General features: G+C 42.0%; 1 long non-coding RNA gene across 1 annotated transcript in view; it reads right to left on the bottom strand.

The window, feature by feature from the left end:
- LOC124103595 (uncharacterized) overlaps positions 1-18,377 on the bottom strand; it is a 29,248-nt gene extending 10,871 nt beyond the window's left edge. Inside the window, exon 1 of the long non-coding RNA XR_006855233.2 lies at positions 18,240-18,377. This is a non-coding gene — a long non-coding RNA (uncharacterized LOC124103595). The remainder of the gene's footprint in view (positions 1-18,239) is intronic.
- Between the last annotated feature and the right edge of the window lie 440 nt (positions 18,378-18,817).

The raw sequence follows: 18,817 nt of genomic DNA on the forward strand, positions 1-18,817 counted from the left end.
CCAGAAATGTCCCCAGTGGAGAAAGGAACATGGAAGGAGTGCCTGGCTTTCAGGACTGTGACTAGACCTCTGCTGGCTTGGGAGACAGGGCTGGAGCTTAGGAAACAACTCCTTCCACGGTCACCTCTATCAGTTTTGTCACTGAAGGCACATCAAAGTCTCCAACATCAAAACCAACCATTTTCCCACTAAAATAGGCTAATGGTTGCTATGAAAAAATCCTCCCGTGGAAAACTAAGTGGGCTTGACCTTGTAGAGAGGTCAGATGTGTAGGGAACCTCCAATATGCCAGGAAGGCAGAGGCATCTATTTCTCCCCCTGCACCGAGAAGAGCTCAGCTACCCAACGTAGTGGGTTTATTTATACCATCACTGGTTAAGTTTGGAGAAACCTGAGACAGAGCAGAAGCACTCTCAGACTCTGAAAGCCCAGCACTCTGCACACCCAACCTGAGGGACACTCTTGGTTGGACAGGCTGTTTGCAATGCTGAGGTCATCATCTGCCCAGATCACAGCCAAGCAGACCCAATCTCTTGGTCTGGCAGCCCACCAAGGAAAACAATGCAGAGACAGGAGAGAGAGAGCACTAGAGCTCAACACCCTAGGGTCTAGCCTCAATGCCACCTTAAATGTGTGACATTTAGCATCCTCACCTGTAAAATGCACTTATTCCCTCACTGCACTCTTCAGGGACTTACTGAGTTAATCCACATAAACCAGCGTGTAGTTTACAGCAAGGATGCAGTGTATGTTAGCTGCTATTGCTACTCCCCAAACAGAGACCTGATGGGTAAGTGGCTAAGACACCTGGAAGCAACATGAGCATCGGAAAGCTGGTAGATCCTACAAACAGTTCCATTTTACACATTCCACAATGAGCTGAGGTCTTTTTGAAGACCAAACAAGGAACAAGGAAATGGAGTAAAAGAGTTACCCCTTTCCCTATGATACTGCCTCAGTGGAACTTCTTGTGAGTCAGGCTTCTGGGTGACAATCCAAGAAGACTGAGGGCACCATAACCACATAGCCACCCTCGTTACCTACACCTACCATGCCAGCAGGCTGGTGCTAGCTGACACTAAGAACCCCACACCCCTGGCCTCACCACTCTTCTTCCACAACTGAAGAGGAGAATGATTCTATTCAGGAATGCTTTTTGACCCCCAAGAGGAACCCTGGTGACCCTCACCTAATTCTACCTGGATAAAGATGCCGAGGGCTCCAATGCACGGGTCACTCTGTGCCCATGGCCGAGCACAGAGCAGTCCATAGGCCCAGCACCAAGGAGTCACCAAATGAATGAATAAATGAACAATTTGCTCTGCCCCCATTACCTCCACTGGAAATACTCTTTCAAGCTGCATGTAAGCGAGCTGCAGACATGGGCTTAGCTGGCAACTCGCTAAAGCAAAGCATTTATAAGAAAATGCATGAAGACCCAAGCTCTTAAAAAGGTACCTACCCCACTTCTGTCAGTTCATACCTTTCCAATGAGATTTTTGACAAACCCCAAACTTTCCGGAAAGGGCTGAGGACTGTCCTTGGCATCATTTTATACTATATAAGGGAACAATGTGCCTAGAAGATCTGGGAGCCAAGCAAACAAAGGAAACTCAGAGTCTGAGCCATTAGGCCGGGGAAAGTAGGCCCTGTGGCCCAGAATGTCCCTTCCTAGCAGGGGTCCTTTTGGAAGCTTTCCTTCAGATCTGCAGCTCTAGGACACCCTGTCCACAACCCTGGGGAATTCATGGCTACCCACAGGATGATAGAGGGTCTTGGATGGGGCTATTTTGGAGGCTCAGGAAGAAGGGAGAGGAATATTGATCCTTCCTAAATGATTCATGATTGTCACAAGCAAAAATCCATTTTTACTCATTAAAAACAACTCACAATAAATGCAGTCTTACACACTCTCTAAAATCCTCCAAGCTGGGCAAGTGCTTGTAGTCTGGGGGTGTAGCTCATGCCATAGTGCTTGCCTAGCATGGGCAAGGCCCTGGGATCAGTCTCCAGAAATCAGAGGGATCCCAGATGCTATTTTTTTAAAAAGTCTAATAGAGACCCACCTCTTCCCTCCACCAAGAAAAATGCAATTGAAAGGCATTTAAATCTTTTCTAGAATATTTTCAAATTATGTTAAGCACATGTATCCCCAGGAAAAGTATTTAGTGCCTAGGGCCCCGAGGAGAAAGCTAAGGTACAAAGAAGAAGAGTATGTGTAGTAGAGGGTGGGGAGGCTCTACAGAACAGAACCTGGACTTCAGAAAGCCTCTGAAGTCTAAAAGGTGGAGAATGGTTAGGGTAACCCTAGGAGAAGCTACCTCTTCCAATCAGGACACCAGCCTGAGTATGCATGTCACCTTTGATCAAATGAGGGAAAGGTCACTGAGCCCAGCAGGAAAGGAAAAGGAGGGGAACAGTACTGTCCTCTTCAATCTAAAAGGGTAGCAACCCTGACAGCACATAATAGCAAGCTTCCTGGTGCAAGGTGATAAGACTTTTCATGAGTTGATAGGAAAGTAAATATTTGCTGGAAAAAAGACCCAGTCCCTCAGGGGGACGGCAAGACTACAACACCAGACCAGGGCAGAGACTCAAATACTGCCAGGATCTACTCACTGGGTCTGTCTCCATGGACCCCTGGCCTCAGCCAGCCTGTCAACTTGCAGGACAGGAGCAGGATTCTTTTCATCTCTTATCCCCAAGGTCCAGCTCTTAAAGATTCTGGCTCATAGATTGATAGGTTATGCTTAATAGTCCATTTAAGTAAATGATAGTCCATACTCTCTCTATGGCTCAGTTTCCTCACCTGAAAAATGAAGATAATAACAATACCCACTTCTCAGGATTGTTAGAAAGATTATATGAAATAGTCTTTGAAAAGTAGTTAGCACAGTGCCTGGCACAAAACAAATAATAAATTGTGGCTACCATTCTATGAATAATTTAGACTACGGGAAAAACACAGCATGAAGTCAGTGCTGTGAGACTAATATCTAAAATGGAGAACTCAGTGAAAATTAGTGATAGGTACTGGTAACTGAACCCAAGGACACTTTACCACTGAGTCACACACCAAGCCCTTTTTATTTTTTATTTTGAGACAGAGTCTAAGTTGCTGCGGCTGGCCTCAAACTTGCAATCCTCCTGCCTTAACTACCCAAGTTACTGGGTATAGTTGCACACTCTGTACATAGTCTTTAAGATTCATGCTCTCAGAGGCCAAGATGCAATTAAGGATAGACTTGACAAATTTAAAATGAAAACACAAACATCAGAATATGTATCACTTTCATATAGTATTAAATATAACACTGTAAATAATCCCCTGGACAGAGACTAACACACTAGATGAATTTCAAAAAGGCTTGCATCATAAAAAAATTTTTTAAAAAATCAAAATTCTAACTACCATCTCTGGATAGTAAAATTATAGGTGTTATTTACTTTCTAGAAAGAAAAATATCTTTTTTTTTTTTTTTTTTTTTTTTTTTTTTTTGCATTGCTGAGGATGGAACTCAGGGCTCTGTGCTGCAAGGCCACACACTCTACCACTAAGCCCACCCCAGGAAGACACAGTTCTGTAATTTAAAAAGTTTTTTTTAATCTAGGTACTAGGAATTGAATCCATAGGTTCTTTATCACTGAGCCACATCCCCAGCACTCTTTTTTATTTTGAAACAAGGTCTCAGTAAATTGCAGAGGTTGGCCTTGAACTTGTAATCCTCCTGCCTCATCCTCCCAAATCACAGGCATGCATCACTATGCCCAGAGATAAAAAGTTATTTTTAAAAAGTAGCCATGTTTCTCCCTGAGAACCTGGATATGAGTGGGACCAGAAGCTCTGGAGTGCTAGCAGAGCTCAACTAAGCAGAGCTTGAGAAGAAACCAGCTCTCTGGGCCACTGATCATTCTGGATTTGATTCTCACACTGTCACTGTCTGCTAGGCTAAGTCCTCATCCAGTGATGCAGACACCAATCCTTGCTACCTTCTTTGTCAGCAATCTAATTATAAATCACCTTGTGTCATATCCCAATTTTTAGAGCATCTTAACTCTGGGGAGCCACAAAATAAGTAGAATGCAGACCTTTTCAAAAGGTACCAACTTCTACCAGTGTAGCCGGTTCTTCTGAGTAACTTCCATGAAAACCCAAGGGAAGCTTCAGAAAATGAAAAAGCTGTCAGTAGTCAAGAGGTTCCTCCTCAGGTTTCCCGTGTGGCTAACCACACTGACCACTGGGAGGATGGCAGTAGGTGCTTCTGGGCACTGTACCACACAGGCAGCTGGTGTAGTGAGAGCCACATCACTCTGTGCACAAGCCCTGACCCTTGGGCCCCTCCAGTGCAGCTAATGCTTCATTGCTATTTGGAAGAGTGCATCCTAGGGGAAGATCCCTGTCACCCTGGGCATCCCCTACACTAGAACCCTACACATTGAACTTGTTCTGCAGAAGGAAGCTGGCACAGGGAGGTCCCAATAGTGCCTGCCTGGCTCCAATCCTTCTGGGACTGACATACTCTATAACCAAGTGGCACCTTACAATTTCCTTAACTACCTTTTCCCCAAAGCAGTCTTTTTTTCCCTTGGCCACTAAACCAATGTGCTCACTGTTTACAGCAGCCTAACTGAAGAAAGCTATGCAAGAGCTGAAGGGACTAGGTGTGTCATGTTTGCGAAATGGGGTAAAATAGTATTAGAGCAGAAGACCCAGGCTGCACCCAGATAGCAGAGGGCTAACAATGAGAAAACCGGTCTGAAAGCAGCCAAAGGCTTCAAAACACCTTCTGTTTCCCCAGGCCAGCCAGGTCTGGCCAACGCAGCCTGCTCTCAGACAGCTCACCAGCCAGCTGAGGAAATGGGATCTGCACAGAGCAGTTGTCTTTATACTCCATTACCTCAGAGTGCTGTGCAGGCCAAGGCATTTGAAAGGCAAGATGGAGTATTTTGTATAAAGTACTTGACTAAAGCAGATTGTGCCTCTATTCCTGAGAAGATGGAAGAAGCTGAGATCATCTTTAGGAGTCTAGAGCACCTCATGTCCTCATGATCAGACTCTCTTCAAATGACATATAGGTCCATGAAACTCAATGCAGTCACTAGGGAGACCATCACTGAAGTGTTGGGCCTAGCTGAGCAGATCTGTCAAGTTAAGGCCTGAAGTCATGAGTCCGTGGACAAAGTTGGTGCCAAGTCCCCAGTATACTCACTAAACACCCGTCTCATCTGCTTTTGTGAAAGGAGTTACAATTGAGTGCCACCAGAGAACACATCTTACCCACAAAGTCTTTCCTCACAACTGCTAATAATGTGTGATAATTCTAAAGTACTTTAAGGATATTCCCTAACAGAGTGCAAAAGAGCATAACAGTTATGAATACAATTTAGAACTACATAGGCCTGGGTTCAAGTCAAGGCTCAGCTAGTTACTATTTCAAAAGAACTTAGGAAAGTTATTTTATCTCTCTGAGTCTCAGTCTTCTCATCTACAAAATGGGATACCACCAGGACTATTGTAAGGATTAAATAGGATAATGGACACAAAGCATCTGAAAAAGATCTGACTAGAAATGGTGACATTATTGAGTTACTAATACTAAATTACAGAGGTCAATTAACTGGTATTTTTTTTTTTTAACAAGTGAATGGTGGCTCCAGGGAAAAAGAAAGACAAGGTCATAAAAAATTTTCACTTGGGCTGGGGCTGTAGCTCAGTAGCAGAGTACTTGCCTAGCATATGAGGTACTAGGTTACATCTTTAGCACCATAGAAAAATAAACAAATAAAATAAAGGCATTCTGTCCATCTACAACAAAAAACAAAACAAAACTTTTTTTCACTCATACGTGGGAAGCCACGTGATACATGTAAGTATGTCAGGCTCTCGCTCAGAGATCTGGGGGATCATGGGCAGGACACCGCTTCCCCAAGCCCCTGATTCCATATCTGTAAAATGTGAGATAATATAACTTACCCTGAAAGACTATATAAAAATTGGAAGCCATGTATACAAAGCTTTCAGCTTAGAATCAGGGATGGCAGAGCATGCTCAGTAAATTATGGCTGCTGAGGAGACAGGCTCTGGATGGAGCGAGACTGCTGGGTTTCAGTCCGACTCCACCGCTTCCTAGCTGTGTGCTGAACAAGTTCACCCTTCAGTTTTTTTTTATCTTTATGACAGAGATAACACCAAGACCTACCCAGAGGTTGTTCTGAGGACTAAATGAGTTAATATATAAACATGACCAACCTACACTAACTAGTAGGCAAATATTAGCTCTAGTATTCAGATAGTATTTATTAATTATTGCATATAATAAGTATCTAATATTTAATATTAAAAGATTTGAATCACTGGTCTCAAACTTCTTTTGTTCTGTTTTAACATAGGAATTGCTACTGAACACCAGATGCTCCAGCCTCAGACTGTAAAGAGGCTCAGGTACAAAGCCTGTCCAGTCAGAGGGAGTTTTTTATAGTTCCAAATTCCCAAAACTACCTCCCTCAGCAGGCCACCAGAAAAAGTCATGTATTTTTCAGTTGCTGAAGAAGCTAATTAGGAAAGCTTTTTTCCTTCAATGGGCTCAAAGGCAATGACCCACTTAAATTTTTAATTATTCAGACTCTGTGGTAGTGGTTCTCAAAGGAGAGTGATGTCGGCCCCTAAGGGACATTTGGTAATGCCTGGAAAAATTTTTGGTTGTCAAAACTGAGGAGATATTCCTGGCATTTAGTGTCTAGAGGCTAGGATGCTGCAAACTACAATATACAGATATACAATATACAATGATCTCTACACTTCAGTGACAGCCAGATACAAATGACGTGTGTAAGCCAGAACTTCCCAGGAAATAACATGAAAATGATGAGATGATAGAGTATCTGGATTATAAGTGGAATTTTTAAAAAGTCAATGAATGTTATTACTATGCTTATAGAGTAGAGAAAGAGTAAGGGCTGGAACTTGGTAGATAGAGGTAAGGATGTCATCGAGCTACATCTCTCAATTTTGATTATTCAGAGGTCTATGACTGCCAGTATTGACCCAGGGGTCCAGCCCCTGCTACATAATGAATCTTCTGCTCAGACCTCAAACCAAAAAATGAGTAAGTTTGAAGGAGAGAAAAGTAATGCAGTCTGTTCTGCAAAATCAAGCCCAGATTTAACAACCTGAAAAAACTTTTTCCAGGCTCATATTGTCCTCTCTCCTACATTACTTCTAAACTCTTCTTCATCTTTAGTAACTTGACAGCTAATGGGAAATCCATCGGTCCGTACAATTAGACAAGTCTCCTATCGTGGAGTTTTAGATATCAAGAAGCACTTAATTCTATAACTAAACTAGAGTCAAAACTGAAAATTATAAATCTGCAGGACAGAAACTCAATCTACCAAATTATTTTGTGTGCATGTATGAATATGTAAAAACAAATCCCATCCATATGTACAACTATAATGCACAATAAAAAATGAATAAACAAACAAACAAAAAAACCCAATCCAGACTGGGAGGTGGGGGGTACCACTCAGTGTCACCATAGTATTGATGCATTAGTGACATGTGAAGGATTTATAGAGGTTACCTGTATGGAGCCAATAGGGGGTAAAAAATTTCCAGCTCATACAGAGGAAATGGCATTTACAAAGGCCATGTGGGAGAAGGGTGTCTGATGATGGGAGGAGCTAAAACCTAACCTGTAGCAGAGTCAGACCCTGAGGGGCCTCAAGGCCTCTGGATACTGGTCATTATTCTAAGAACAATAAAAAAATTATAAGGAGGGCATAAAAAATACTTAAATTTTAAAGTTGTACATATAGAGCCCAGGACAGAGGAAACGCCTCCAAACTAACTGGAGCCTAAAAAGACACTACAGAAAGGAAGCAGGAATGGTTTCCCTCCAAACCAAAGTGCCGCAGTCTGGCTGGGCCAAAGAGCAGCAAACTCTACACTCCATATCTTCTCTGGGGTAGGGAAAGGAAAGGCCTTAAGATGACTGAAAAACAAAGTTGGTGTCAGAACACATTTCAAGATCCACAAATGCCAGAGGACCCCATAAACTATTTTATTTTCTAGTTGGGGAACCAGAGAAAATGGTCCTTGTGACCATCAGAGTGATCTTTCCCTTCTCCTAGAAAAAGGTCTATGTGCCCAGCCCCACTTGCTGGACCAGAAACCATGAGCTTCTCACACCTCTGACAAGCCCACCTAAAGCCTTAGAGACACTGTGGGACCTTAAGGCACTTTCCATAGGAGTCTACAAAAACACCACAAGCATTTGAAGATTCAAAAGAATGTCCCAGAACATGTGTCAATAGATGTGAAAGGAGAGAGGAAGGTGAAATGGATTGAACAAATATAAATGAAGGATCAACATATGGAGGAGTATTCTGCACAAGAGTCACAGCTGCCACTAAGAAGGCAGGCAACAAGATAAGCCAGGAAGCCGAGAGGACAAATTACCAGAGGGGGCACAAGATACACCAAGCCTGGCCCTTGTCAAGTTCTGAAGGGGGAAGCAGCAATGGAGCAGAGCCCAAAGGAGCTGGTGACTCACACTAGAGGTGGAGCCACACAGGGAATGTCAGTACAGCCTGGCTCTGCCACTAGCTGGCTCTGACCTTGGGCAAATTACTTTCTAGAGGTTTAACTGTCATGCTAATTAAATGATAAAGGACATGCTACTGAGCACCAGGCCTGACTCTTGACACTATCTTAGTAGTATGTATAGAGATGACATGAGGAGGAAAAGGAAACCCAGGGAGGCCTGAAAATGAAATGCCAGAGGACATGGGAGCAAGGCTCAGCCACTCGACAAATACTTGGAATTCAGGTAGTAAATGTAACATACGAAAGCCCCTGCCTTCAAGGAGCTTGGGTTCCTGTGGGAACAGAAAGGCAGCCAGGGAACTAGCACACAAAATTAGGTCAGGCAGGGAAAAGGGCAGAAGAACAGGACATAGGGAACCTGTTTGGGTGCTATACATGGGAGGGATGGGATGTGTTGGGGGGCCTCTCTCGCTATGTAACAGCTGAGCAAAAATCAAAAGAAAATGAGGTCATGAAGCCAGGTGGGAATCTTGAGGGACAAGAACGGCAACCACAAAGGCTCTGGGGTAGGAGTATACCTGATTGGTGCCCAGGTCAGCCTGAGAAGGAGCAGAGTGAGCAGGTAGCCAGGTGATAGGTGTCAGAGAGGCAGCAGCAGCCTGCTCACATAGGCCCTTGCTGGTCACCTCAAGGGTTGGCTTTCACTAATGAGTGAAATAAGGAGGAATTAGGGAGTCTGGGTAGAATTACACAGTACAGGACATCAACGGAAGGAAGAATTCTAGTCACAGACGAGAGATGACTTTGGAGCTGTCCCCTTTGCCTCAGGCCAGTGGGGACCCTCAGGGTAGATAAAGAGGGACCCTTAGTAATTGGTTTCCCCTCCTTTCTCTGAGAGCTTCTGGTTCCATCCACAAGCAAAAGCTCAAAAGTTTGTGAGGGCACTAACTCTTCCTCATTAACCACTAAGGAGTCATAAACTGTATTCCTTTAGTTATTCTTTACCATGGTTGGATAATTCCAATTTTATAGAAAGGAAGTCCAGAGAACTGAAGAAACCCTACCTAAATTTCAAAGCCAATGTGACTTTTGGTGGCCCTATGCAGTGTCCTTGCTGGGATGGTCTGTCACCTGATACCTGGCAAAGAAAGTAGAGACCAGGCTTGTCTATGCTGGAAAGGCTTCCTGGGAGTGCAGATGCCTGACAGGAACTGCTGATGAAAGAAGCACACAAGGCCCACACAAACCAGCTATAATTCCACACCCCAGGCCAATTAGCCAGAGATGCCAGACCACGAAATTTCTTTCCCTTCTATCCACACACTGACTGATGAAAGAACACAACGTGAGACACCAAGAATAGTGTGTAGAAAGCAAAACACGCCACTCTATCACCTCCCCACAATCTCTGACTTGTGGGCTAAAAGAGGCCTCTTGACATCACGCTCCCTGGCCAAGGGCCTGATAGCCCAGAAGATACACTCCCCTTCTGTTTCCTCCAATTAAAAAGAATTGTAATAGGGTCACTGGGTAGCTTCTGGCTTGGAACCTGGTTCAAAAGCCAATTGGGCTTTGGAGCTCCATGGGGAGATCCCAAAGGGATGCTAAAATAGAGCTTATTTTATTTTAATTAGTATGTTGCCAGATATCACAGTTCTGACCCAGAAGAACATGTGCAAAACCTCAACTGTGGACGCAAAAGAGTTAAATAACAATGGAAGGACCTCAAAGGGAAAGTTAGGAGGGCCACCTAACATGAATCACAGCCACCACAAAAGAGTAAAATTTATTACTATTTATTTATTCAATACATATTCATTCATTCAATACATACTGAGGATATATATATAACACACACACACACTATATATATATATATATATATATATATATGATATGTACATACATGTATGATATATACAAATAGAATATGTGCATAAATATGTGTATATAGAATACACACACACACATATATATGTGTAGTACTGAGATAGATAGATAGATAGATATTCTAGAATTCATGGAAACAGAGTTGAAGACAAAGGAAACTCTGCCTTCATGAAGCTTCCAAGGGGAGGGGAGATTAAGATCAGGGAGATTAAGGAGCTTGCTTAATAAGAGGATTTGAATCCAGCTCTATCACACTCTATCCCTGTCTACCAGGAAACTGGTGTCTTGCTAACTACTAGGTAGTTTTATTTTGGTTTTTGGCAGGTTGACCAGATAAGGGAGGAAAAGGGCTGGAAAAAAGTATTCTTCTTCAGTAGGTGTTAGAGAGTCTCTGCCAAATCTGCACTGGATCATAGAAGCAGGGTACAATGAGGACATGTGCTCAGTTTGGAATGAGGAGCCTTCCACTCTAGTTAAGACTCACTGACCCTGGCAAGTCAAAGTTTCCAGGCTTCAGTTTGAATATCTCTAAAAAGGAGGTTAGCTTAGTAAGGAATGGTGACTGAGTTCATCTTCTCTAACAATTCAAACCTATTCATAGTGGCTGCTTAGAATGTTTGGGTAAGGAGGACTCTGAGGCCACCACATTTATGTCTGGCAGCAAGAGCCATAATGGACTAGCGATGTCTTCTATGGGGTTAGAAGGGTGATTAATCTGGATGGATTTCTGAGAATTTTTGCATTTCTGATGATCTGAGGTATCTGAGTAGGATCATTTTAATTTGGTGATAGAATTAAAACTCTTCTTCTTGTTTGACCCCCTAGCCAATTCACAGAACTTTCCTTCAAAATTGCTATTTTCTGATGTAAGACTAGAGATACTACAGCATTTAATTTTTTCACTTTTAATAGTCCTGTTAGTATGCCACATCATAAGAACCTAGAAGTAGTTCTGTTACTACAATGCTTCACTGAACCTAAGTTCACCTGTCACCACTGAGGGTGGAGATAATGTTTCTAGAGATTTTCCATTCCCCATCCATTTTTGCAAAGCGATTCTACCCACCCACCCATTCAAGGGGTGAAATCTATTTCCCCTTCCCCTAGAATCTAGGCCAGACAAAGCTGTGGCTGCTTTGACCAAAAGAGTGAGATAGAAATGACATTCTGAGATCTCTGAGCCTAAGGGGTAAGAAAATCTGACAGATCCCTGTATTGTGTTTATGTAAGACTTGAGGAAATGTGGGTACATGGTATACAGAATCATTTTTTTTTTGCATGTTTGAAATTGTCTCAAAATTAAAACACTGAGTTTTTATTTTTTTAAAGACAGTCTGGCAGCTTCCATTCTTATGCTCTAACACAAACGAGGTTCAACACCCTGAGACAGATCCACAGAGCAGCACTGAGAAGCCCCGTGGAGGGAGAGACATCCAGCCCAGGTAGTCAAACTATCTTAGCTGAGATGTCAGATACTAGACACTTTTTTTTTTCTTTTTTGGAACTGAGACAACTTTTTGTTAAAATGAATCAGAAGTCAGGTGGGGTGATGCACACCTGTCATTCCAACTACTTAGGAGGCTGAGGCAGGAGTATCACCAGTTCAAGGCCAGCCTGGGCAACTTTGTGAGACCCTATCTCAACATTTAAAAAATAAAAAGGGCTGGGGATAAAAAAAGGAAAACAGTGGGGGACGGTGCTTGGGATGTAGCTCAGTGGTAGTGCACCTGAGTTCAATCCTCGTACTAAAGTAAATACATAAAGTCAGAAGTAAAAGATTCCACTGAAACAGTGAACAGAACAAAACTGAACTGAATCAAACCTTCAAGGGAAGAAAGATTTAAAAAACAAAAAACATGAGAGTAGAAAGGCCAAGACTGGTTAAGACACATGCAGGAATAACAGCATTTCGGGACAGAACCTTCTGGGACCTCCCATTGTGTTCCCTCCCTCTGCTTTCTGAGGCAGCTGCCAAACCAAATGGCTTTTCTCTGCATTGCAGGTGTAAGTCAACTCAATAGCACCCCTTAGGACATGATAAAAAGCCAGTAGGGGGCTGGGATTGTGGCTCAGCGGTAGAGCGCTCACCTAGCATGGGCAGGACCCCTCAGCACCACATAAAAAAAATAAAGGCATTGTGTTGTATCCATCTACACCTAAAAAAAATAAATATTAAAAAAAAAGCCAGTAGTAAAGTTTAAGAATGATAGTGCAGGACAGAAAGGGCATGTACCCAACCCTGCACACTGGTTACCATTGTCTATGTTCCTGCCCCAGTAGATGTCACACACAGAAGAGATTTTTCCTGCCCTGTCCAAATTACAGAGCCTCTATTTGAGATGGTCTGTGACATACCAATAGATAATCAAAACACACAACAAATTTCTATCAGTCTCAAAAGCCTTAGATTCAGGTTTGGCAATATCTGGCTACCAAATGGGTCTTTTGGATTTAATCCTTAGGCTGAGGTCAGTTTCACATTCTTCTTGGCTAAGTGCTTTTGCTTCTGTTTCCTGAGTTTGCTTCTATACATTTCTGCCCTTATGTCATTAAGACTTATCTTCCTATACATCTTGAGAATATTGGATAATTCCTGCCCCAATATTGTGTGGGAGGGTTTCAACTCCTTGCAGCATCTGCTTCTTCAGAGTCCCTTTTCCTGTCTGTTTGGATCACCATCTTTCATCTTGGAGTCTTTCTTTACTTAGGTGTTGGTGATTCTCTGCAGCTGGTTGATATTTAAGGCTGAGGTTCTATCAGTTGCAGCCTTCATAGTCCTGACTAAAACATATAGGAAAAGCCTAAACTACAACTCAGCTGATTGAATCCAGACACTAAGGAGCAAAACTGGACATAAAATGGAAACTAACTGAATTAGGAGAGGGAGGAGGTGCTCTGAAAGAAGCCTGTGCACGATACCACTGAAGCCATGGTGGCCAGGTGGAGGTGATATTTTATTTTGACCTCCAGAGATGTGTAGGGAAGGGTGGGGGCAGAGTGGGGATAAGGGGTGGGGAATAAAGGAACAGGGCAAGGCGCACACAGCAGCATGGCCGGCTAGGGGCCTGATCTACATATACACTGCTTAAATGATGGATTTTAAGCTGATGTAGTTATTAGATGAGATAACTGCTGGTCTTGGGGGTGGATATATTTTGCACATGGAGAGCAACATGAATTGTTGAAAGGGAAGAATGAAATGGACTGTCTGCATAGATGGTCACAATTAATTCTTCTCGCCCTGTGCACACATTCTGCTCCTTTAATCCAGGGGTCTGTTCTAAACAGATGTAAATAGCCATTATTCATAACAGCCAAAAAGCAGAAACAACCCAAATGCCCATTAACTAATGAATGAATAAATAAAATGTGGTATATCCATATGATGAAATGTTATTTGGCAAGAGAAAGGAATGGAGTACTAATCCATGTTCCAACGTGGCTAAACCTTAAAAGCGTTAAGCTAATGTTTTAGAAAAAAGCCCGTCACAAAAGACCAAATACTATATAATTCCATTTATAGGAAATGTTCAGAACAAGCAAATCCATATGTAGAAAGTGAATTAATGGAGAAAGAGAGTTGGAAAGAGTACAGGGTTTCTTTTAAACGTGATGAAAACACTGTGGGATTATAGCACTGATGGTGGGAAAATTCTGTGGATATTCTAAGTTGTATACTTTATAAACTTACACTGGATTGTATATTTTTAAAAAATTTTTTTTAGTTGTAGTTGGACACAAAATCTTTATTTTATTTATTTATTTTATGTGGTGCTGAGGATAGAACCCAGGGCATTGCACGTGTTAGGTGAGCACTCTACCGCTGAGCCACAACCCCAGCCCCTGGATTGTATATTTTATAAACTTTTTTTTTTTTTTGGTGGTGCTGGGTTTGAACCCAGGGCCTTGTACATGCTAGGCTAGCACCCTAGTATATAATCCCTAGCCTGGATTGAATACTTTAAATGGGTGAATTATTTTTTAGGAAAGTCACTACCCAAAAAAGGGGAAGGGGGCATGGTATCTCTTTCCCCTCCTGCTGGCTCTGGCTGGCCTTGTGACTTGCTTTGAACCCTGGAATACAGGGTATGTGATGCTGTGCCAGTGCTGGGTCTAGCTATCAAAGCCTGGCAGCTTCCACCTTCACCCTTCTTGGAACCTAGTTGCCATATAAAGCAACTCGACTAGTCCACCAATGATGAGAGACTGTGCATAGAGGGAGGCCTCCCGGAGGCAAACCAGTACCCCCATCATGTGAAGGAGGCCATCTTGGATATCCCAGCTGCAGCCAGGCTGACAGCTGAATTAAGTCACACAAGTGATCCCAGGAGAGAGCACACGAAGCAGAACTTCCTCAACTCCCAGAATCATGAGAAATAATCAAATCATTGTTATTTTAAGCCTCTGAGTTTTGGAGTGATGTGCTATACAATTCATAACTGAAACATGGCCTCTGTGAGCCTCAGATTCTACCTGTTACCTGGGACTGATGCTACAGAGTTGTGAAGATTACATGAGGCTAACATCAAGCACTGTGCTCAAGAAATACTAGTTGTTGTAATTATCATGACTAAAAAACATCCAAGAGATCCTTGACATAACCTACAAGTGTGTCCTCTGGGAAGCCTATTCCCACAAGCAGCTGCTGCTTCCAGTCACAGTTTCCAAAGGGCTGGTTTCTTGAGACAAATAAAAAGGGATTGTTGTTATAGTTAAAATCTGGAAAACAAAATCTGCATGATAAACAGATGAGGAAGAAGGTTCTGCTTAGATTAGCCATCTATTTCACCAACCCAGCCATACATCACACATTTGTTAAGACCTCACTAGGTACCAGATATCATTTAAGAATGGCTAGGGGGGCTGGGCAAGGTGGTGCATGCCTGTAATCCCAGTGGTTTGGGACACTGAGATAGGAGGATCACAAGTTCAAAGCCAGCCTCAGCAATTTAGTGAGGCCCTAAGCAACTCAGTGAGACCCTGTCTCTAAATAAAATACAAAAAAGGGCTGAGGATGTGGCTCAATGGGAAAGTGCCCCAGAATTCAATCCCTGGTACCCACCCCCCCACACACACAAAAAAAAGAATGGCTGGAGGAATAAAAAAGAATGACATTATGACTTTTGCAGGTAAATGGATGGATCAGGTGACTTTCATGATAAATGAAAAAAGCCAATCCCGCCCCCCCCCCAAAAAAAAACCAAAGAATGTTGGTTTTGAATGTTCTCTCTGATACGTAGATGCTAATACACAAGGGGAGGTGGGATGGGGAAGAACAGAAGTTCAGTGGATTAGACAAAGGGGAATGAAGAGAATGGAAGGGGGATGGGAATAGGAAAGACAGTGGAATGAATCAGACATAACTTTCCTATGTTCATATATGAATACACAACCAGTGAAATGACACATCATGTAAAACCACAAGGATGGGGTCCTAATTAGAATAAGTTATACTCCATGTAAGTATAATGTCAAAATACTCTCTACTGTTAGGTATGTCTAGAAAGAACAACAAAAAAGAATGGCTGAAAGATATCTTTTCTCCTTTGAAAAAGAAACCTTTTCTACCTATCTAGTCATTAACAGAATGACTAGACATTCAAGTGTGTACACTTGAATTTCAGCAGAGAGAATTTGTTGTAGTAGAAAAATCTAAAATCAACCCAGTAGGAAAGAAAAAATTTAAATTTTCATAAGGCTCAGATACACAGAAAGAGAACACAATTCTGATTAGAAATTCCAGAAACAATACCAAGAGCAAAGAATGAAATGGGCCCCCAAAGGGTTCATCCGTTGATGAGCCTAGACCTTCAAAAGGTCCAATTCATAGAACCTGGACCCCAGATGAAATAACCTGACCACTTGGCATTATCTGCAATTATAAATTTAAAAAAAATATATCAATACTTAATTATACCGGATGTAAGAAGGAGGATCAAATCTGAGTATTTTCTGCATAAAGTTCAAACCTAGGAAGGTTCTAGACAAACTCAATAAAGTTCCAAACTCATCAAATGCATATTAGAGAGTGGTATAAGCAAAACTGGCCTGGAAATGGACAGAAAGACCAGGAGGACTATGGGTGAAAGACATAACATGAGGTTCATACTGGGCTCAGTCTGTTGGATGACCCAAATGCTATACCTTTTTTTCACTGATGTATAATACATAGGAAAGTGAAAAAATCCCAAATGTACATTTTGAAGAGTGATTCTATCTAAATTAAGATATGAACCATGTCTAACATCCTACTCACTCTAGTTCTCTCTCCCCCACTCAACAATAGGAGGTAACCACTATTCTGGTCTCTATCACCAAAGATGGTTTTTGCCTGTTCTTAAATTCCACACAAATTCACTTATAGTATGGAGTCTTTTTGGTCTGTTTTTGTTCATGAGGTTTCTTTTCAGACAATCTCCCCCTGAGGTGACAAACCTGAATGCTAACTACTCTGATTTCACTAGTTATACTTCTGCACTTTTCTAAGCATGCACTATAAAAGCTCTTACAACCAAATAGATCTCCTTGAAAATAAACTAAATTGTTTAAAGGCTTTCAAATACTCTATTCAATCTTAACAGAGCTTATGATTTGACAGTATACATCTTTCCCATATTGATTTAAAAATTCCTATTAAATATATTTTTCTTCCAGGGAGTCCACCTACTCTAAAGAATCCTCAAATCCTAGTATAAAATAAACCATCAATTCTGTTATTGCTTTTGATTAGTAAGAAATTAAATTGTGGGAAAATCTCTCAGAGGAAACCTAAGGCCCTAAATTCAGATGACTGAATCAGCTCAGAAAAGGCAGGAGAGGGACTAACATGCAGCAATAAATTATAGGTTCAGATTGTTTAAGTCAAACTATCAGGATCTTAATCTAGGATGTGCTGTTTCTAGCTGCATGACCTTGGACAAATCATTACTGTACTCTATACTTCAATTACTTCATTGTAAAATGGGAATAAGTTCACAAGGTTGTTGCAAAGATTAAATGTTTATATATATATGGCTTCTGAGAGACCACTTGGCACATAATAAGCATCTGTAAGAATTAGCTGGTTTAGAAAGTTGAAAAAACTATAAGAGAACAGCTATTCTGCAAACCAAAGAGTTATGAAGTTGTCCCAAGACATCTAGCACAGTGCTTCTCAAGATGTTTTGTTTTTAATCTTTCTCTGACTGACGTTTTGTAAAACGCAAGATTACACGCTTGAATGTCACAGGAATATCAAAATGCTCTAAAAGTTTCTAAATGTTTACTCTCACTTTCTGTATTTCTCATTAGAGTCCAATAGTGTTCACTGTTTGTGGACTGGCATTTGTCTGAAGACTGAGCTTTGAGTAGCACTGTTCTAAGCACACGAGGAGGACTCAGAAGATGGCTGCAAATTCAACTAGCAGGTTAAACAGAATTATGAAAAAATTTAGTAAAGAATACCAACCCCAACAGCAGGGCAAGAGGATGACTTGAAGGTCAACACACTGACAGATAAAATAGCTGAACAGGCTAAACTAAAAAGCAAAACTGGCTACAGCAAAAACACAACTGGTATTTCCCCACACCAGTGCTCCAGGAGATGACCCTGAGAACATGTTGGCCAGAAAGTCATCAGCCCTAAGAGGGGACAAGGGACATTAAGGAAGAAGAATTGAGCTGGGCCTCTTGAGTCATCACCACCAAACATCAACCACATGTCACAAAGGCCAGTTTCTTCTCTGACAAAGAAAATATGCAATCATTTTCTTTGGTGATGTGGCACTACATACATGCACACCACATATTCACAGTCACTCACCTGTGGTCTTAGGAGGCTCCTGAGGCCCACCCTGCCAGCCGTACTGTGGATATCCTGGGTAGGGGTACCCCTGCTGAGGTGGGTAGGGCCCTGCCGAAGGCCCCATTGGTTGTGGTGGATAAGGTGGATACGGGGCCGACGGACCTGGGCCTGGATATGGTGGAGGGTTCCCTGGATTCATCAGGGAGTTTCAAAGTGCACCTAAGAGACAAAAAGAGTAGAAATTACTTGCATTTAACCTATGGAAATTATTAGGGGAAAAAAATCCCAAATTATGTGATCCTTTACAAAATGCCTTAAAGTTGTCTCAAAATTCTCGCAAATCCCTAGTTTTGCCCATTTTGTTTCCTTCTCATTATCACAATTGGGAATTATGTCTCTGTTTATTTGTCTTTTGTCTGTCTCCTCTACTAGATTGTAGGTTATGAAAGGAGGGATCAAGTCAATTTTAGATTACTACCATGTTGCATGTTGCACATTCTCAGGAGTCTGAGACAGGAGGATCCAAGTTCCAGGCCAACCTCATTAACTAAGTGAGACCCTGTCTCAAAATAAAAAGTTAAAAAAAGTAGATATAC

This window comes from Marmota monax, unplaced genomic scaffold (assembly GCF_021218885.2).
Source record: "Marmota monax isolate L192 unplaced genomic scaffold, Marmota_monax_Labrador192_F-V1.1 WCK01_AAM20220418_F8-fsc00006, whole genome shotgun sequence".
Taxonomy (NCBI): Eukaryota; Metazoa; Chordata; class Mammalia; order Rodentia; family Sciuridae; genus Marmota; species Marmota monax.